Source organism: Populus alba, chromosome 19, assembly GCF_005239225.2.
Source record: "Populus alba chromosome 19, ASM523922v2, whole genome shotgun sequence".
Lineage (NCBI taxonomy): Eukaryota > Viridiplantae > Streptophyta > Magnoliopsida > Malpighiales > Salicaceae > Populus > Populus alba.
The window spans coordinates 1,787,008-1,810,394 of NC_133302.1; the positions used below are offsets into that span (position 1 = coordinate 1,787,008).

General features: G+C 37.9%; 1 pseudogene; it reads right to left on the minus strand.

Moving 5' to 3' along the window:
* Window positions 1-12,774: 12,774 nt before the first annotated feature.
* Window positions 12,775-23,387, minus strand: part of LOC140955137 (BURP domain protein RD22-like) — a 71,164-nt pseudogene continuing 60,551 nt past the window's right edge.

Sequence of the window (23,387 nt, forward strand, 5' to 3'; positions counted from 1 at the left end):
GGTTTTCTAACCCTACTCCTTTTGTGCGTTTTCTAACCCTTTGACCCTCCTTTTGAGTGCGCCTTTGAGCCCTCACCTCCATTTTGAGTGCGCCTTTGAGCCCTCATCCATTTGAGCCCTCCCTCATCCCTTTGGTAGTGCGTTTTCTAACCCTACCTCCTTTTGAGTGCGCCTTTGAGCCCTCACCTCCATTTTGAGTGCGCCTTTGAGCCCTCATCCCTTCGGTAGTGCGTTTTCTAACCCTACCTCCATTCTGAGTGCGCCTTTGAGCCCTCACCTCCATTCTGAGTGCGCCTTTGAGCCCTCAACCCTTTGGTAGTGCGTTTTCTAACCCTACCTCCTTTTGAGTGCGCCTTCGAGCCCTCACCTCCATTTTGAGTGCGCCTTTGAGCCCTCATCTCTTTGGTAGTGCATTTTCTAACCCTACCTCCTTTTGAGTGCGCCTTTGAGCCCTCACCTCCATTTTGAGTGCGCCTTTGAGCCCTCATCCCTTTGGTAGTGTGTTTTCTAACCCTACCTCCATTTTGAGTTCGCCTTTGAGCCCTCACCTCCATTTTGAGTGCGCCTTTGAGCCCTCATCCCTTTGGTAGTGCGTTTTCTAACCCTACCTCTTTTTGAGTGCGCCTTTGAGCCCTCACCTCCATTTTAAGTGCTCCTTTTAGCCCTCACCAACATTTTTCTGGGTAGGTCACCCATTACAATGAGACCACACTTCACATTCTTTCCTTTTTTTTCGGGTTAAAGGGGATTGGCGAAAGAAATCTCAGTTTAGCCCAACCATACACAGGACTTTGGGTCCGGTTGAAGTTTTAGGTCAATCAAATTTTGAGACGACCAGTTTTGGAAGACCAATGTTTTTTTTCTTTACAACACTTACTATGCACAAATCTCTGCTCCGTAAGCATTGTAAAGAGGGGGGCAACTGTTGTAACCTATTTTTGGGTCCCCATAAAAAATAATAAATACAAAAAAAAAAAAAAATTTAAAAAAAAAAAAAAAAGAAAGCTCAAAACAGTGCCGTTTTGAACGGCACTGTTCCCCTTTCTTCCCCGTCGAACACACAGCAGCAAAGAAGGAAAAAGAATGCATATTTAATGACGCCGGTCCCTCAAGCCCACCGACCGTCGGTCCCTCTAGCCCACCGACCGAAGACATTGGCCGACCACCTACCGCACCGCTGAAACTGAGGTAGGCACGCCTGGACAGCCGCGCCCGACCAGCCGCCACATGACCCGTTCCTTGGCTCCACAATGAAAAAAACATGCTCACAGGCTCTATAAATAGAGGAGGAACAGCAGAAGAAATGGGGGTGGAAAAAAAGAGGAGAAGACGGAGAGAGAGGGAACAGAAGAGGGAACAGAAGGGAGAAGAGAGGGGGAAGACCGAGAGAAGAGAGGAGAGAAGGCAGAGAAGAGAAAGGAAGAAGCAGAGAAGAAAACAGAAAAAACAGAGGAGAGAGAGAGAAGGAAAACCGCCGGCCACCGCGAACCGCCAGCACTGCCACCACCACCCCTGCCGTATCAGCTGCTGCCAGCATCAACACCGTTCCAGGTAACTTTCTCCACTGTCATTTTTTTTGCTTCGGCTTCGGCTTCATCTGCATGCAGAACGTTTACGTTCTGCAGCAGATGAAGATTAATTAGCTAGTTACTGTGCTGTGCACAGTAACTGGCTAATTAATTCACGGGTTACTGTGTGCACAGTAACCCGGTTACTATACATGCTAATTAATTCTCTGGTTACTGTGCACACAGTAACCCGGTTACTATGTGCACAGTAACCAGCCCATGCATTTGGGCCAGGTTCGGCCCAACCCATGTATTTGGGCCTGACCCGGCCCATTTCAAAGAAAAAATAAAAAAAAACATTTTTTTTCAGCATTTTATAATTTTTATGTCATTTTGATTAATATTGGGTGGTATTTTATGTTATTAAAAATACAAAAATCTGATATTAAAATACCTGGTTTTCGTAAAAAAAAAACTTCCAAAAATACAAAAAAATTGAAAAAAGAAAAAAAATGTTTTTGTGCATACGGCCAAGTGTCTCAAAGCTAAAAAATCATATTGTATTTTTCATACACCAAAAAAAACCATGTTTTAGCATATATTTTGGCTTTAATAACCAGTTTATTAAAGTCAAGAGAATATTGGCCAAAATTTCAAAAACAACAAAAATTTTATTTTGTTTGTCTCTTAGTATTCGGGGTATGACATTACACGTAATGCATATTCTGGATATTTAATTCTTTTTTTGTTTTTTTGGACAATAGAACCTGGGGTATGACATTACATGTAATGCGTATTCCAAACAATAAGAAACCACAACACGATCTTAGATTTTATCAGACAAAACAATGCAGCTTACCTTAGGTAGGGCGTAGTTGGGGTGCTAATACCTTCCCTTTACGCAACCAGTCTCCGTACCCCATCTCTGAGACCAGTTAGGGTTCCTAGTAACCAGAATACTAGGTGGCGACTCCCAATCCATTTTTAGCTTAGAGACAAAGAACTCCTTGTCTCACCATATTTTCCATGCCAAATAGACAACATACCACACCCTCACGAAGGGTTGGGGTGGACGATCGCCGCGCCGCCGCACACGTGCGACACTAGATATGTAAATTTAATTTATTTGTGAATGTAATTTAAATTAAATATTATAATTAAATTTACTTACACTACCGAATTGATTCCAAACAGTTTACAATTAAATATATTTGTGTTTTTTACCAAATAACTTAAGTTGTTAGGTAAAATTCTAATAATAATTTTATATTATTTTATAATACACCAATTTAAGTAAAAGCCTTTTCGGTCTGAAACTCCTATAGACTTACATTATTTTATACTTAATTTTTATCATATAAAATAGAGGTGTAGTGAGATTCAAACTCGTGATAACTTATTCATCAAAATTATAATATCATATAATAAAAAGATTTTCACATAACTTATTAACTAAGATTCCCATTATAGTTTTATATTACTAACTGAACCTAATAAAATGTTCAAGGAGAATAATGATAAATATCTTAACTAAATTATAGCAAATTAATGTGTAAGATACAGATGCTTCCATCATTCCAAGCATGGAAAATAATATTTAAAATGATGGGTAAAATTAAACCTTTTGTATTAATCATTGTTCTAGTTTTTTTTACTGAGAACCATCATGATTGGAGGCACAACAGGGAACAGTATATTTATAGTATGGTCCTGGAATAACCAAATGCTATCACAAGTACTTTCCATCTTGCAAGTTGCTTGGTGGAGTTGAGAATAATAGAATGTGTTGGGTTGTGCCTTAGCCAACCTTCCTATTTATATAGAGGCAGTAGAACACTGCAGTAACTGTAATGATTACAACATCCTATATTAGAATCCTATTCTGATAGATACATGAGTAACTGTAATGATTACAACATCCTATATTAGAATCCTATTCTATAATATTCCCCCTCAAGCTGAGGGTGGGGGATCAACCCGAAGCTTGAATCGAAAAGCAGTAAAGGATGCAACAAGAAGCGGTTTAGTGAAGACATCGGCAAGTTGATCTCGAGAGGGAATAAAACGAATCTGAATTTCTTTCTTGGCAACACGGTCACGAACAAAGTGATAATCCACTTCAACATGCTTAGTACGAGCATGGAAGATAGGATTTGCTGAGAGATAGATAGCACCAAGATTATCACACCAAATGGTAGGGGCAGAGACTGAGGGAACCTGCAAATCTGTTAACAAGTATTGAAGCCAAATGACTTCAGCGGTACCATCAGCAAGGGCTTTATACTCAGCCTCAGTAGAGGAGCGAGCAACAGTGCGTTGCTTGCCGGATTTCCAAGAAATCGGCGTTTGACCAAAAAAGACAAGATAGCCACCCGTAGACTTGCGATCATCAATACTACCAGCCCAATCTGCATTTGTAAAGCCATGTAGAGCAAAAGAGGAGCCTCGTGTGATATGGAAACCATAAGATGCCGTACCTTTAAGATAACGTAAAATACGTTTGACAGCGGCCCAATGAGAATCTGTAGGAGCATGCATAAACTGACAGACTCTGTTAACAGCAAAGCATATATCTGGACGGGTGAAGGTAAGATATTGAAGAGCACCCACGATTTGACGAAATCATGTAGGATCAGAGAATGAATGATCCGATAATAAAATGACTTTCGAAGGGGAGACTGGAGTATCAACTGGTTTGCAGGAAGTCATACCAGCTCGAGTGAGGATGTCAAGAATATATTTATGTTGACGCAGCATTAAACCCATACTGGTAGACTGAACTTCAATACCCAGAAAGTAGTGAACATCACCTAAGTCACGAAGCTTGAACTCAGAGCTTAGTAACTGTATAAGGTGATGAAGCATAGCAGAGTTGCTACCCGTGAGCAGAATATCATCAACATACACCAGGAGATAAAAGATATTAGTACCATCAGATAAGATAAACAGGGAGGTGTCAACCTTGGAAGCTTGGAAATCAATGGAGAGCAAAAAATCACTTAGACGAGTGTACCATGCTCTCGGTGCCTGTTTCAAACCATACAATGATTTGTGCAATCTACACACATGAGATGGAAGAGAAGAGTCAACGAAACCTGGAGGCTGTTTCATATAGACCTCTTCAGTAAGAACACCATTGAGGAAGGCATTATGAATATCAAGCTGATGAATCTTCCAATTTCGTGAAACTGCAATAGAGAAAACCAATCGGACAATGGCTTGCTTAATAACTGGACTGAAGGTTTCAGAATAATCAATACCTTCCTGCTGGGTAAAACCTCTAGCAACAAGGCGCGCTTTATAGCGCTCAATACTACCATCAACACGACGTTTGATCCGATGTACCCATCTACTGCCAACAATGTTCATCGAAGGATGAAATGGAACCAAAGACCAAGTGCGATTTTTGAGTAAAGCGGCGATCTCATCACACATAGCATTATGCCAAACTGCATATCGGTCAGCATCAGAGAATGCAAAAGGCTCAGAAGAGGGAGAATACAGTTCCCGTGTGGAGGTAGAAGTAGTGGCAGTGGAAGCAACTAGATTAGCTGTCTTCGACTGCAGCGGTCTAAGAGTCATAGGATGTCTGCTGTGTGCTAGTGGAGATGCAGGGGAAGATGGTTGTAGCGAGGAGACCTGTGGCAGCTGATAAGAAGACAAATCAACCATAAGTTGCAGACCAGCGGGAGAGGATGATAAAGAAGTAGCCTCAAGCATAGGACTGTCAGTAGAGGAGGGGCTGGAGGTAGAGACTGAAGTGGCAGGAGTGCTAGCCAGGGAGGGCGAAGCAGAGGAGGGACTAGAAAGTGCCCCAAGACCATGAGGAGAGGAGACCAATTGACGATCTGAACCTGCATCATAAGGGTTAGATAAACAAGCATGGGATGATGGCCAAGGGATGGGTGGAGGCTGTGGTCGGGTGGCTGTTTGGAGTGGCAAAGCGGAGTGTTGTCGGCTGTTTGGGTGGCTAGTGAAAGCGGGTAGCGATGGGTGGTTTAGCAAATTTGGAAGGGTGACAGTAGCGGGTGGGGTGGGGGTTGTGGTGGAGACCTTTGCAATCTGTTCAGAATTATCAAATGAAAACACATGTTCATGGAAGCGGACATGACGGGAAATATAAATACGGTGAGATGCATTGTCAAGACATCGATAACCAAGATGCGAGGAACTATATCCAAAAAACACACATGGAGAGGAACAAAAATCCAATTTATGATTATTATATGGACGCAGAAAAGGAAAACAAAGACACCCAAAGGTACGTAAAAAATGATAATCAAGAGACCGTTCAAAAGCATAATTCCAGAATCGAAAAGGTGCTTTACATTGCCCTAAAAGAGTAAGACCTGTTTCCACAATATGCCTATGACGACGCTCTACTGTTCCATTTTGTTCATGAGTGTGGGGACAAATCAGACGATGATGAATACCAATGGTCTGAAAAAATGTGGATAGTTTTCGGTATTCACCACCCCAATCAGTTTGAACAGATTTTATTTTTAAGGAAAATTGACGTTCGACAAGAGTTTGAAATTGATGAAAAACAGAGTAAACATCAGACTTGGCAACTAGAGGATAATACCATACATATTTAGTATAAGCATCAACGAAGATAACAAAATAACGATAGCCATCTGAAGAAAAAAGAGGAGCAGGGCCCCATACATCACTAAAAATTAATTCAAGTGGAGCAGAAGTTTTGTGACCAGTAGGTCCTAAAGACAAACGCGATGATTTTCCTAAAGGACAACTTTGACATTGAAAATTAAGACGTTTGTTGTTACAAATAATCTTATTTTTCGAGATTAACAATTGAAAGATACGTGAAGTAGGATGACCTAGTCGACGATGCCATAAATCGGCAGAGGCAGAAGTGCAGGGAGACCAATAGGCTTGAGGAACTGACGTGACGGAAGACTTGGTCAGGGCATAGAGACCATCTTTACTCTGACCTGAGAGAAGGACTTCATGGGTGTTGAAATCCTTGACATGAAACACACGAGGGTGAAATTCAAAATAAACATTATTATCAAGACAAAATTTCTGAACAGAGAGCAGAGGTTTTGTGATTGCAGGAACATGAAGAACATTAGATAAGGTGAAAGAACGATGTGGTGTATATATTTTTGTATGACCAAGATGAGATATAGGAAGACCCTTACCATCACCAACATGCAAATTATCATTACCAAGGTACGGTTCTGAAGCAGTCAAGGTGGCAAGATCAGGTGTGACGTGTTGATTGGCACCGGTATCTGGAAACCAATCAACAGAACCGGTTGAGGAGAGATTGCGCTGCACCAGGTTGGCAGTAGGTTGTTGGCCATAACCTCGTTGCTGGAATTGAGGGCAATGGGGAGCTGTATGGCCGAAATTCTAACACAGTTGACAGCGTGGATTCTGCCCCCTATTACGCTGCCAAGAGCCTTGCCTATTGTCACCGAAGGAGGAGTTTTGGAAGCTGCGGTGATCAGGTCTGGAGCCAGCAAATCGGTTGCCTCTGCTGTTGGACTGGTTGGGACGCCAGCCACCGTTGAAGCGGCCCCTACTACGGCCAAAATTGCTAAAAGTCTGGCGCTGTGCAACAAGAGCAGAAGATGGAATGCTGGGTGTGGGCAGCAGAGGAGCATGTATGGAAGCAGAAGATTTGTGAAGAAATTCATGTGTGAGGAGATGGTTGTGAAGATCTGCATATGATAAAGGTTCAGCCTTGGTAATAAGACTGGTAACTAAGTCTTTAAACTCTCCCCGAAGACCACGAAACACATATAAATTGAAATCTTCAAGTGAAACTGGCCGACCAGCAGCGGCCAATTCATCAAATAAGGCCTTTGCTTGTTGCATAAATTGAGTTACTAATTCATCACCTTGTCGAAGATCCTGAAGAGAGCCGTGAAGTTGCATAATACGAGAGTTGGAGGTGGAAGCGAGAGCTCGCTCAAGAGTGCCCCAAGCTGAACAAGAACTTTGACAACCAACAACAAGATGCAAAACTTCCATAGATAGGGAGGAAAGAAGAGCACTTAGAATGAGTTGGTCCTGTTGTTTCCAGGTTTGAAAAAGCGGATTTACCTGAAGAGAGATACCATCATGGGCAAGAACATGTGTTGATGGACATGTGTTGGAGCCATCAACAAAACCAAAAACTCCTTGGCCTAGGAGATAAGGTAGCATTAGCATACGCCAATATAAATAATTGGTGTTTGTTAATTTGAGGGAGATGACTTGATGAGTGTGAGAAAGAGAGATAATGATTGCGGCAGTAGAGGCAGCAAACGTGGGCTGCAAGAGGAGGCGTTCACCAGCCATGGCAGAGCAGAATCCAGGCGGTGACGTAGTAGAGGAAAACAGAGGAGGCGCTGCAAGAGAAGAAGAAAGCTGGACTGCTGGTGCTGCAGAATTTGAAGATGTATGTGGTGGTTGTTCCATTGAAAAAGGGAGGTTGGGAGGCTATGAGAAAATTAGGTTTAATTTATTTTAGGGTTTTGTTGCTCTGATACCAAGTTGAGAATAATAGAATGTGTTGGGTTGTGCCTTAGCCAACCTTCCTATTTATATAGAGGCAGTAGAACACTGCAGTAACTATAATGATTAAAACATCCTATATTAGAATCCTATTCTGATAGATACATGAGTAACTGTAATGATTACAACATCCTATATTAGAATCCTATTCTATAATAGATGGGACAAACAAACAAGGACTTGTGATGTCGTCGCTTGTTCTATGCACCAATAATGTTATAATTATCTTTTACAAATGTGTCTTTAGGCATGTGAGTGTATGCGGGAAGAATCAAGCAATTCTGCCGATGGATCCCCCCTTTTCTTGGCTTTTCTGCCAAACATAGATTGAAAATGGGAAATTTCCAAAATAATTCATTTGATTTGCATGTTTTGTTATCTGGTGAGGGAGCTACCAGTACCTAGAAAATAGCACTAGCAAGGTTTTCAATAGATGATTCAAAGCCTGTTAAGGCAGCTTTATCAGCCTTTTCAGGATCTTTTTGTTAAGCTAAACGTTGTGAGAAACCTGTGAGAAACCTTTTACACCAAAAATACAAACACAAAACCCTCCTATCTTTTTTCAATGGCATCAAATATGTATTATCTTGCATCACCACCAGTAGTTACTAGTGAAAACTATCAAATGTGGGCTGTAAAAATGAAAACATACTTGCAGGCCTATGATTTCTGGGATGCAATACAACAAGAACATGAATCCCAACCACTACCTGTTGATCCTACTATTGCTCAAATCAGAAACTATTGTGAGGAAAGAGCAAGAAAGTTCAAAGCAAAAACATGTCTCTACTCTGCAGTTTCAGAAGCAATATTCCCAGAATAATTGCATTTGATACAGCCAAGCAAATATGGAATTATCTTCAAGAAGAATTCCATGGTAATGAGAGAATAATTCAGATGCAGATATTGAATTTGAGAAGGGAGTTTGAGATGCAGAAGATGAAAGAAACAGAAACAATCAGAGATTTTTCTGATAGATTACTTTCCATAGTCAACAAAGTAAGACTATTGGGAGAAGATCTTCCTGATAAAAGAGTTGTTGAAAAAATTCTGGTAACTTTACCTGAAAGGTTTGAATAAAAAGTTTCTTCCTTAGAAGAATCTAAAGATCTGTCAAAAATATCTTTGGCAGAATTGCTCAATGCTTTACAGGTACAAGAACAACGAAGAATAATACAGCAAAAGGAGTCCATGGAAGGAGCTTTTCAAGCCAAAATGCATGTTCAGAAAGGAGATAAAGGCAAAAAGAGGATCAACAAATACGATGGAGCCAATAGCAGCAAAAGATCTGGAAACTTTCCTCCCTGCCAACACCGTAAGAAAACAAATCACTTACAGAAATATTGCTGGTGGAGACCTAATATTAAATGCAGAAAGTGTAATCAACTAGGATATATGGAGAAGATTTGCAAAAGCAAAACTAACCTGCAAGAAGATGAAGCTCAAGTTGCAGATCAACAACAGGAGGAGCAGCTGTTTTTGGCTAGTTTTGCTAGCAAACATGCAAATGATTGGTGGCTGATAGATAGTGGTTGCACAAATCACATGACAAATGATGAAAATCTATTCAAGCAACTTGACAAATCCAGTGTTTCTAAAGTCAGAATTGGAAATGGTGAATATATTCCTATCAAAGGAAAAGGAATAGTTGCTATTGAAGGAAATTCAGGTATAAAACTCATTTCAGATGTTCTTTTTGTTCTTGAAATTGATCAGAATCTGTTGAGTGTTGGTCAGCTTCTTGAAAAAGGATACTCAGATGTATTTAAAGACAAACATTGTTCAATTTCTAATCCTGCTGGATTAGAAATATTCACTATAAAGATGAAAGGAAAAAGTTTTTCACTAGACTGGATGGAAGAGGAGTTAGCTGCTTTTTTAAGCACAACAAATCAGTCAGAATTGTGGCACAAAAGGCTAGGGCATTTTAATCAAGCAACATTGATGCAGATGCAGAAAAAGAAGATGGTGCAGGGAATGCCAAAATTGGATAAAGAAATCACAGTCTGTTCTTCTTGGCAATATGGAAAACAGAATAGACTTCCATTTCCTCTGAACAAGGCCTAGAGAGCAATGAAAAAGCTTCAGCTTATTCATACTGATGTTGCTGGACCTTTGAAAACAATATCTCTGAATGGAAGCAGGTATTATATAGCTTTCATTGATGATTATACAAGGATGTGCTGGATATATTTTCTAAAGTTTAAGACTGAGGTAGCAAGTGTTTTTCTGAAGTTTAAAAACTGGATTGAAAATCAAAGTGGTCATAGAATTCAGGTTGTAAGATCTGATAATGACACCGAATACACATCAAACAAGTTTGCCAAGTTTTGTCATGATGCAGGGATTGAACATCAATATACTACACCTTACACTCCTCAACAAAATGGTGTAACTGAACCAAAAAACAGAACAATCATGGAGATGGCAAGGTGTCTGTTATTTGAGAAAGATTTACCCAAGAAGTTTTGGGCAGAGGCTGTGAACATTGCTATGTTCTTGTTGAATAGGCTGCCAACAAGAGCATTACAAAAAAAGACTCCATATGAAGCTTGGCATGGTTACAAACCTTCACTCCAAAATTTAAAGATTTTTGGCTGCTTATGTTTCACCTATGTTCCTCAGGTAAAAAGAGATAAACTTGATAAAAAGGTTGAAGCTGGCATCTTTGTTGGCTACAACAATGTTACAAAAGGCTATAGAGTCTTTCAACCTCAAATAGAAAAAGTGATAGTTAGTAGAGACATTAAATTCATTGAAACCAAAAAGTGGAACTTCAAAGATGCAAGTGCAGGTATGGAGATTGTGCAGGATGTTGATGACATTGATGAAGCACCAGTTAGAGGAACTAAGTTGCTTATAGATATTTATCAAAGCTGCAATGTAGTTGTGTTAGAACCTGTAGAATTTGAAGAAGCCAAAAATGATCCAAAATGGATTGATGCAATGAATGAAGAGCTGAGGATGATTGCAAAGAATCAAACATGGGAATTGGTGGACATACCAAAGCACAAAAAACCTATTGGAGTGAAATGGGTTTACAAAACAAAATTGAATGTTGATGGCACTGTCAACAAACACAAAGCCAGATTGGTGGTTAAGGGTTATGCACAGATTTTTGGTGTTGATTTTTCAGAGACATTTGCACCAGTTGCACACCTAGATACCATAAGAATGCTACTAGTAGTTGCAGCTCAAAAAGGTTGGAAAATCTTTCAACTTGATGTGAAGTCTGCATTCTTGAATGGCTATCTGCAGGAGGAGATTTTCATTGAATAGCCAAAGGGATTTGTTGTAAGAGGAGAAGAAGAAAAGGTTTACTTATTGAAGAAAGCTTTATATGGATTGAAACAGGCTCCAAGAGCTTGGTATAGCAGGATTGATGAGCATTTACTCAAACTTGACTTTAAGAAAAGTTTGAGTGAATCAACCTTATACATCAGAAATTCAAATTCTGATTACATTGTGGTTTCACTTTATGTGGATGATCTTTTTGTTACAAGAAACAATCCAAGCATGATAAAAAAATTCAAAGCAGAAATGATGAAGGTTTTTGAAATGACAGATCTCGGTGAAATGTCTTATTTTCTTGGTATGGAAGTGCAACAAAATCAGCATGGAATTTTTATTTGTCAGCAGAAATATGCCAAAGAGATTTTGAAGAAATTTAAAATGGAAGAATGCAAATCAATGACTACTTCCATGAATGTGAAAGAAAAATTCTATAAAGATGATGGAGCTGATAAAGTTGATGAAGCTTGATTAGATGTCTAATGTATCTCACTGCTACAAGACCTGATATCATGCATGTTGTAAGCTTGTTATCAAGGTTCATGCATTGTGCAAGTGAGGTTCACTTCAAGGCTGCGAAAAGAGTTAAGATATATCAAAGGTACACTAAGCTATGGCATTCAGTTTAGTTGTATTGAAAATTTTGATCTCCAAGGATATGCAGACAGTGATTGGGCTAGCAGTTGTGATGACATGAAGAGCACCTCTGGATATTGTTTCAGATTTGGATAAGGAATTTTCTCCTGGTGTTCAAAAAAACAAGAGGTAATTGCTCAATCAACAGCAGAGGTAAAGTATGATCAAGTTTTATGGTTGAGAAAAATCTTAGCAGATTTAGACATAGAGCAGAAGAAAGCTACTAGGGTCAATGTTGATAATCAGGCTGCAATTGCAATATCCAACAATCCAATCTTCCATGGCAAAACAAAGAATTTCAAGCTCAAGTATTATTTTCTGAGAGAGGTTCAGAAAAATGAAGAGTTACAACTTATTTATTGCAGGACAGAAGACCAGCTTGCTGACATTTTAGCCAAGCCATTGTCAAAAACAAGGTTTGAAATATTAAGAAACAAGATAGGTGTTTGTAGCAAAAGATGCAAGGAGGAGTGTTGACAGTTGCCTCATTTGATGCTGAAGAAGAGGTCTTCGATGCTGAGAAGACTGAGAAGATTTAGTCAAGATTAGCTTTCCATTATCTTAGCATGTTTGTTACAAATAAAGCTATTATAGAACAACTCTTTGTTTTTTAAGATTTCATAATTATTTTTCTGTAGTTTGTTATCAAAACTCTTCGATAAAAAAGTGATTTCATTAATAAAGAATAATGCTTGCAGTCACAATAACAACAATGTATATTGCTGGTCTATTTATTTGTTTCTTTTGTATCTGTATACTGTCTTCCAACTTCAAGGTCCCTTGCCTATAAAGGCCAAGCTTTGATCTATGGTCATGGAGTCTTTTCTTGATCCTTTGTTGGAACCCGAGAGAGACTGTCAGTAACCACAAAAATGTCAAACTCCCTGTCCTGGCTTAGTTTAGAAAGGTTCAAACGCCAGATGCTCTGGAGTCCAAGCTGATGAGTTGAGTGGAAAACTGTTACAGCTTTCACTTTTGTGCCATTAGCATCCACTAGTGGAAAGTAAATCCCATTAATGGGTGCTGATGTCGGACCCACTAGTGTCTTTATAAATAAATAAAGAAAGAAAAGATGTATATCCCATATAGAATTTGAGAAAGTGAATCCCTCTGTTCTCTTATCGCTTGAAGCCAAAGAATAAATCATATATATATTGTTCCTCAGAAGGTGTTTACAGAAGGCAGGAAAACGAGCTGTAATGACAGCTGGTATAATTGTAAAACAGCCATGACAAGTTTCTAGAACTAGCATTTATAACAATATAACAAATCAGTTTTAATAAATTCAATAATATCAAGTTAGGTAAATCACGTAACAAACTCTTCTAGCCTTGGTTTATCATCCCCTCTCAAGTGAAAGGGTTTGGAAACTATACAAAGCTGAGTTTTGAGGAACAAGAAATTTGAACTTATAAGGTGCTTAGTTAATAGATTTGCTGGCTGCTCTTTAGTTATAAGAAAATGCAGTTGTATCTTTTCTCTTGTAACTTGATCTTAGATGAAGTGAAGATCGATTTCTATGTGTTTTGTTCTAACATGAAACACATAGTTCTTGAAGCAAGGGTTGCATCCTATTGAAGATTGCTTCAAGAGCTGTCAAAGAAGGAGTTGTTAAAGATTTTTTTGTTTGTATTATTTCTAATTCTCAAGCAAATAATGATCTATTGTCCTAGTCTCTAGAAGTTAGTTAATCTGTTATCATGTTAACAGATCACACCATGATTTAATGCTAGAAGTTTGCAATTATGTTTTTCTTAGTTTGAGTATATATGTGTAACGATTGCAATGAAAGTATGCAATCAGATTATTCATTCAATTTGAAATAAATTCAAATACAATCTTTGCTGCCTCTTCTCTTCTTCCTATCTTTATTTCTTCTCATAAACATTTCTATTTTAAATACTTTCAATTGGTATAGAGCAATTTATCTTAAAGGGACCTGTAATGGAGGCAGAAACAAGTTTCTCATATTTCTTCTTGCATCTTTAATGGAGAAAATTATCAACTCTGGGCAATAAAAATAGACATTTATTTGGAGGCTTTGGATCTTTAGGAAGCCGTTGAAGATGATTATGAAGTTCTTCCTTTACCAAATAATCCAACAGTAACTCAGATAAAAAATCATAATGAGAGAAAAACAAGGAAATCAAAAGCAAAAGCTTGTTTGTTTACTGCTGTTTCCACAACAATCTTCACCAGAATTATGTCTATCAAATTAGCGAAAGATGTTTGAGATTATTTGAAGGAGTATGCAGGAGATGAAAGAATTCGTGGCAGGCAAAGTCTTAATTTGATAAGAGAATTTGGATTGTAGAAAATGAAGGATTTTGAGACCATCAAAATGTATTCAAACAAATTGCTTGGAATTGTCCACAAGGTAAGGTTACTTAGCACAAATTTCTCTGATTGCAAAATTGTAGAGAAAATTCTAGTAAATGTGCTTGAAAGATATGAAGCATCTTTAACCATCTTGGAGAATACAAAGGATATGTCCAAGATCACCTTGGCAGAATTGATAAATGCCTTGCAAGCTCAAGAGCAATAGAGACTTATGAGGCAAGATCATGTTACTGAAGGAGCTTTACAAGCAAAGTATCCCGATTTTGATAAGAAGAAATTCTTCAGAAAAAATCAGGCTTCAAGCAGTAGTAAGACTACTGTTAATCAATTCAAGAACAAAGGAAAATTTCTTAAGAGAAACTTTCCACCATATCAACACTGCAACAAGTTAGGTCATCCACCATTCAAGTGCTGGAAGAGACCTGATGCAAAATGCAATAAATGTAATCAAATGGGACATGAAGCAAGCATCTGAAGAACAAAATTTCAAAAACAGGATGAAGATGCTCAAGTCGCCAATCAAGATGATGAAGATCGAATGTTTGTTGCTACATGTTTTTTAGTCCAGACCTCCTCAGACCACTGGCTAATCAACAGTGGGTGCACAAATCACATGACTTCTGATAAAAGTCTCTTTAGAACTCTACAAACTACTGAAGTTGCAAAGGTCAGAATTGGAAATGGTGATTGTATAACAGTAAAGGGAAAAGGAGCGATTGCTATAACTACCAACTCAAGTACAAAAACTATTTCTAGTGTTCTTTATATACCTGATATAGATCAGAATTTGTTGAGTGTTGGGCAATTAATAGAGAAAGGCATGAGAGTGGTTTTTGAAAATCAATCTCGTTATATTTTTTTTTTGTTACTGGACAAAAAATATTGCAAGCCAATATGAGAGGCAAAAGCTTTTCATTTTTACCATTTAAGGAGGAGTACACAACCTTTCCAACAAAGCTGAATGACATGGAAGTATGACATAAGAGACTAGGTCACTGTCATCAACAACAAATGATTAGTATAAAGAAGCATGAAGCTGTAAGAGGAGTGCCTTCATTCATTGATGTGTTGCAAATTGTAATGTTTGTCAATTTCATAAGCAAAACAGGAAACCGTTTCCAAAATCAACATGAAGGTCTACGCAGAAACTTCAGTTGATTCATATAGATGTTGTTGGTCCACTTAGCACACCTTCAATAAAAGGTAGTCGATATTACATACTTTTTATTAATGACTTTACTAGAATGTGCTGGATTTTCTTCATGAAATACAAGTCAGAAGTAGCTAGGATTTTTTTACGATTCAAGAGGAATGTGGAGAATAAGAGCAACTGAAGAATTCAAACTATTCGGTCAAACAATGGTAAAGAATACACTTCATCAGAATTCATTCTCTACTGTGAAGAAGCTGGCATTGAACATCAATTCACTACTCACACTCCAGAATAGAATGGAGTCAGTGAGAGGAGAAATCGATACATTATGGAGATGGTGAGATGCATGCTATATGAAAAGAATTTGCAAAAGATGTTTTGGGCAAAAGCAGCTAACACAGCTGTTTTCCTTCAAAACTGACTTCTAACAAAATTGCTGAAAGAAAGGACACCTTTTGAAGCTTGGTACAATTACAAACCTTCACTAAGCTTTCCTAAAATGTTTGGCAGTATATGTTTTGTTCATTTCCCCAGATCAAGAGGGATAAGCTTGATAAGAAAGCAATGCCAGATATCTTTGTTGGCTATAACACTGTTTCTAAAGCCTATAAAGTATATCATCCTTAAACTTAGAAGATGGCCATTACCAGGGATGTTTATTTCCATGAAAAAAAATAATGGAACTGGGGAGACTCACAAAGAAATGAGCTATTTGCAGAACCATTGCAGGATGTAGAACCAATGCAAGATGCAGAGCCATTGCAGGATGTAAAGCCATTGCAGGATGAATCATTTGATGATTCACCAGTTAGGGGCACCCAATCTCTTGAGGATATCTATCAAAGGAGTAATGTAGCAATCTACAAACCATAAGGCTATAAAGAAGCATAACAAAACCCAGAATGACACAAAGCAATGCAGGAGGAGATATCCATGATTAAGAAGAATTGCACATGGAAACTAGTTGACAGACCACTAAGAAAAAATGTTAATGGTGTGAAAGTGGATATTCAGGACTAAACTGAATGCAGACAACACCATCAACAAGTATAAAGCTAGGTTGGTTGTTAAGGGGTATACTCAGATTTATGATGTTGATTATTCAAATATGTTTGCCCTTGTAGCAAGGATGGACACCATTAGATTCTTGTTTCTTGTTGCTACACACAGGAACTGGAAAGTATTCTAGTTAGATGTTAAATCAGCCTTCCTAAATGGCATTCTACAAGAAGAAATTTATGTTGAGTAGCCAACTAATTTTGTGATTCAAGGAAAAGAAGACAGTTTATCTACTAAAGAAGGCTCTCTATAGGTTGAAACAAGCACCTAGAGCTTGGTATGGTAGAATTGATGACTATTTGGCAGGTTTTGGATTTCAGAAAAGTTTATCTGACGCAACACTTTATATGAAGAGAATCAATGATGATGTGCTTATAATATCACTCTATATTGATGATCTTTTAGTGATAGGAAGCAATATAATGCAGGTTGAAAAATTCAAGTAGAATATGATGCAAGTTTTTAAAATGATCGATCTTGGTCTCATGAGTTTTTTTCTGGGAATGGAAATCATGCAAAGCAAAGAAAAAATATTCATTTACTAGAAGAAATATTCAAGGGAAATCCTAAAGAAATTTCATATGGAGAATTGCAAGCCGATAGCTACTTTAATGAATCAAAAGGACAAATTTAGCAAAGAAGATGGCACTGCCAGAGTAGATGAAGAAAAATTTAGAAGCTTGATGGGTTGTTTATTGTATTTAACAACAACCCGACTTGACATACTTCATACGACAAGTCTTCTATCACGTTTTATGCATTGTCCAAGTGAAATTCATATGAGAGCAGCCAAAAGAATTCTGAGATACATTAAAGGGACATACAACTTTGGCACTAAATTTTTGAAGTGTCAAGAGATAAAACTACATGGTTTTTCTGACAATAATTGGGGTAGATTCATTAATGACATGAGAAGCACCTCTAGATTATGTTTTAATCTAGGATCTGCAATATTTTCATGGTCATCTAAGAAGCAAGATATCGTAGCTCAAACCACTGTAGATGCAGAGTTCATTGCAGCCATAACTGCAGTAAATCAAGCATTATGGCTTCAGAAGTTATTACAAGATTTATACATGGAAGAAGAAGAAGCAATTGAAATCTCAATTGACAGTTAGCAGCTATATCAATCTCTCATAATCCAGTGTTTTATGGAAAAAAAAACGCTTTAACATCAAGCTTTATTTTTTACAAGAGGTGTAGAAAACTGGTGATATTAAATTGATTTATTTCAAGTTTGAGAGGTGCATAAAACTAGCTTTCCAAAATAAACGTCCACCCATCTCTTTTTTTTTAATAAATCTTTGAAAAAAATAAGATGGAGGTGATGAGAGTAATATAAAAAATAAAATGAATTCAATTTTATATTTTTTAAATATGTAAATTCAATTTATTTATCAATGTAATTTAAATTAAATATTATAATTAAATTTAATTATACTAGCGAATTGATTTCAAACAATCTACAATTAAATATATTTTGTGTTTTTAACCACTTAAATATATTTGTATTTTTAACCAAATAACTTAAATTGTTAGGTGAAATTCTAATAATAATTTTATATTATTTTGTAACACCATAACTCAAGAGAAAATTCTTTTGGTCTTAAACTTATAAAGTCTTATATTATCTTATGTTTTTATCAGAAAAAATAAAAATATAGTAAAATTGAAACTCGTGATCACTTGATTATCAAGGTTTTGATATCATATAATAAAAAAACTATTTTTCACCACATAACTTAGATTATTAACTAGGATATTCCCATTATAGTTTTATATTACTAACCGAACCTAATAAAATGTCTAGGGAGAATAATGATAAATATCCGAACTAAATTATAACATATTCATGTGTAACATACAGAAGCATCCATCGTTCCAAGCATAGAAAATAATATTTAAAATGATGGGTAAAATTAAACCTTTTGTATTCATCATTGTTCAAGTTTTTTTTACTGAGAACCATCATGATGGAGGCACAAAAGGGAACAGTATATTTATAGTATGGTCCAAGAATAACCAAATGCGATCACAAGTACTTTCCATCTTGCAAGTTGCTTGGTGGGACAAACAAACAAGTTGCTTGGTGATTTCGTTCCCTGTTCTATGCACCAATAATGTTATAATTATCTTTTACAAATGTGTCTTTAGGCATGTGAGTGTATGCGGGAAGAATCAAGCATGCAATTCTGCCGATGGATCCCACCTTTTCTTGGCTTTTCTGCCAAACATAGATTGAAAATGGGAAATTTCCAAAATAATTCATTTGATTTGCATGTTTTGTTATCTGGTGAGGGAGCTACCAGTACCTAGAAAATAGCACTAGCAAGGTTTTCAATAGATGATTCAAAGCCTGTTAAGGTCGCTTTATGAGCCTTTTCAGGATCTTTTTGTTAATTAAGCTAAAAGTTGCAAACACAAACAACTACGACAATAGAGGGGGGTGACAACAGGTTAAGAAGTACACATCACTACAAACTAAATATTAATCAAGGTCCCTTGCCTTAAAATACCAAGCTTTGATCTATGGTCATGGAGTCTTTTCTTGATCCTTTGTTGGAACCCGGAAAAGACTGTCAGTAACCACGAAAATGTCAAACACCCGGTCCTGGATTAGTTTAGAGAACTTCGAACGCCAGATGCTCTGGAACCAAGCTGATGATTTGAGGGGCAAACTGTTGCAGCTTTCACTTTTGCGACATCAGCATCCATGCTAGTGGGGACCTCATGGATCTTTTTGTTTCGAGTAAATGGGATTAGTGCACTGCGTATGGGTATCTCATCTAATGAAACACAATTGCTTTATGTTTTCCAATCATTTTCCCTTTTTTCTGAAACAGTACACTCTTGCTTCTTGCTTGGTTCAGTCGATAGCACCCAATCATTATGGCCAAGACTTTCAACACTAAATCAATCAATGACTCGAGATTTTGCACAATATTTGTCTTCTCATTCCATGTTTGGCATTAGCTAGACATTGATTATTTTGAGAGTTTGTAGGAGAAAGTTTAGTAATTGATTTAGTCCACAGCTGTATAAGTCCTGTCTGTGGCAGGAATCCGTAGCTTTCAAGAACACCTTCTATGTGTATTTATAGGAGCACTGTAAACTTAAAACATTAAGTGAGTGAATACAAATTGAAGAACTCTTTCTTTTGTAACATGGTATTAGAGCGATACATAAAAACTATTTTCTTTTTCCTTTAAATTATTGAAAGCTGCTATTGTAAAAATAGCAAATAACATAGAGGATGATGGCAACCCCTACTGACTTAGTAGAACAAAATCAACAAGTAACCGCTGCTATCCTTGAAGATTTAACCACAAGAATGACTCAGGTTTTGACACAAAACCAGACCCCGACCTCTGCAGTGACATATGATACTGCTACACCGATTACTATCAAACTTAATGGAACCAACTATGCTCTATGGTCCCAAATCGTTGAGATGTATATCTCAGGAAAAGACAAACTAGGATATATAAATTGTGATCTTTCACAACTAGATCCGAACGATCCTACATTCAGAAGATGGAGGTCAGAAAACTCTATTGTAAAGGGTTGGTTGATCAACTCAATGGACCCCTCTTTATTCGACAACTTTATTTGGTTTCCAACAGCAAAACAGGTATGGGAATCAATTGCTACAACCTATTTTGACGGGAATGAAAAATCTCAGGTATATGATTTGAAGAGACGGTCACTCGAATGAGACAAAGCGAAGAATCCATTGAGTCATACTACAATGGTCTTCAAGGCCTATGGAGGGAAATTGACTTTCGGCGACCAAATCCAATGGAGGGCGCAAGTGATATACAAAAATATAACACCCTACTTCAAGAAGATCGGGTTTATGTTTTCCTTGATGGACTAGATGATAGACTTGATAAAATCAGGAGTGATGTACTTCAACTACAACCATTTCCAACCGTTGAACAAACCTATGCCTATGTCCGAAGAGAAGACACCAGACAATCAGTTATGCTCACAACCAACGGTGGTCTTACTACTTTAGTAATGGCAATTAGAGGGGGGAAAACTAGTCCACCACTACATATGATCCAAGGAAAAACAGGGTATGCAGCATCGGGGGAAGGGAAACCAAATTTTTTAAAGGTTAAGGGACAAACAGAGGGTGGAGGACATGGTTGTTCTCCTTGTGGGAATATAAAATATACATGTGAAACTTTTTTCAAGCTGCATGGCTACCCAGAATGGTGGAATGAACTCAAAGCAAAGAAACTAAAGGAAGCTAATGGTCGAACTGGACGAGCATCAATAGCATACGCAGGACCCCAACTTTCTCTTACTCCTCTTATGGAATCAAAAGTAGAGACTCCTATTAATCACAGTGATCAAGGTAACTACTGTTATTACAACAATAGTGCTTTCATAGTCTCTAAGGAACAGAGAAAAGATGACTGGATAGTGGACTCCGGTGCAACAGACCATATGACCTTTAGTCCAGATGATCTTGCCAATCACACAACCAAGAAGAACGAGTATTTCTAATGCTAACGGAGTCATGTATCCAGTTATAGGGGCTGGAACACTGCACTTATCATCATCAATATCTTTACCTAATACTCTTTTAGTACTGTCTCTTACAAATAAATTACTATTTGTGGGGCAAGCTATTGAAGAATTAAACTGTATAGCACTAATGTATCCAACATTTTGCCTTTTTCAGGATATTCTTACGAAGGAGATCATCGGGTGTGGTACTAAGAGAAAGGGATTATACTACATGGATGATTTCAATTCTGGCAGAGTCAATACGATGAAACATTCATCCAGCACAAAAGAAAAATAGATTTGGTTATGCCATGCTCGGTTGGGACACCCGTCATTCAGTTATATGAGGCAGTTATTTCCACAATTATTTTCTGGTCTAAATTATTTAGAGTTCAAATGTGAGACTTGCATTTTAGCAAAGAGCCACCGTGTACCCTTCCCTATTAGTTTTAATAAAAGTGATGCCTCTTTTGCGTTGATTCATTCGGATATTTGGGGACCATCTCCTATCACCACGGTCCATGGTATACGTTGGTTTGTGACTTTTATAGATTATTGTACCCAAATGACATGGTTATATTTGCTGAAATGTAAGGACGAGGTATTTGGTGTATTCTGTGCCTTTCATGCTATGATCCAGAACTAATTTTCAGAAAAAATCAGAATCCTGAGATCAGATAATGGAGGAGAATATGTAAACCAAGATTTTATGCAATATTTTCACAAACATGGTCTCCTCCATGAATTCTCCTGCAGCCAAACTCCACAACAAAATGGCGTGGTAGAATGGAAGAACAAACATATTTTGGAAACTATCTCTGCATTACTAATTGGGGCACACGTACCTCACCACTACTGGGATAAACCTGTGTTAACCGATGTCCACCTACTGAATCGCATGCCTTATAAGGTGTTAGAATTCAAGACTCCATTACAAGTTCTGTCCAATCATGCTCCATTACCATTTGTGCTCATGCTTTCCCCACGTGTATTTGGATGTGCAGCATTTGTCCATCTACATAAAAACCTACAAAGCAAAGTAGATTCATGTGTTGATCGGTGCATTTTCCTAGGGTATGGCACGAACAAGAAGGGCTATTGTTGCTACAATCCTACCACAAAACGTACCTATATCACAATGGACGTTACATTCTCAGAATCTGAGAATTATTACTCATCATTAGTATCCACTTCTCCTCTTTAGGGGGAGACATGGAAGGAAAAACAGAAGTGGTGGTACTGCCCAGTTATAGCACCAACAGTGACAGAAAGGGATGCTGCGAGTGTTGTTGATCTTCCTGCAGATATTGCAGTAACAACAACACTAGTGGTAGAAAGGTATGATACGGTGGATGATGTAGCTATAACAGAAACAGATGCCCCAAGAAATCTTGAACATCACATGCCTAGCCGACAAACCCCTCTACTTCTTGTACCCGACAATGATCATTCTTCGCCAAAGAATATCCATAAGGTAACCTCTCTTTCTCCACCTCCTAACCCTGTTCTGGATACTCCTGTTGGTTATCAATTACTTGCCAGGCATAATAGGGGTAAGCCCCCAACTCGATACTCACCCAGCACTGAAGGAAAACAATCATAGTATCCTATCTCTAATCATGTAACTACTCAAAGGCTGCCCAAACCTCTCAAAGACTTCATCGATAAGTTGTCTGCTTGTCATATCCCTCATGAAATTCAAGAAGCCTTGATTGATCCTGGATGGACATGAGCAGTAGAGGAAGAGATGGAAGCACTAGAAAAGAACAGAACATGGGAACTTATTCCGCTGTCAGAGGGGAAGAAGACAGTTGGGTGTAGATGGATTTTCTCCATTAAGCACAAAGCAGATGGAACAATTAAGCGATACAAAGCAAGATTGGTAGCCAAGGGATACATACAGACATATGGAGTGGACTATCAGGAGATGTTCTCTCCAGTAGCAAAATTAAATACTGTTAGAGTGTTATTATCTTTGGCAGCAAATTTAGATTGGCCACTACACCAATTTGATGTCAAGAATGTCTTCCTTCATGGAGACCTTGAGGAGGAAGTGTATATGGACATCCCACCAGGGTATACCTTATCCCCTACCACTGGAATTGTTTGCAGATTACAAAAGGTGTTATACGGGCTGAAACAATCACCACGTGCTTGGTTTGGCAGATTTAGTATGGCTATGAAAAAATATGGTTTCAACAAAGCAAATCTGATCACACTTTGTTCCTAAAACAACGACAGAAAAAGGTAACTGCCTTGATAATTTATGTGGATGACATGGTCATTACTGGAGACGATACAGAAGAAATCTATAAGTTGCAGAAACATTTCGCTACTGAGTTTGAGATGAAGAG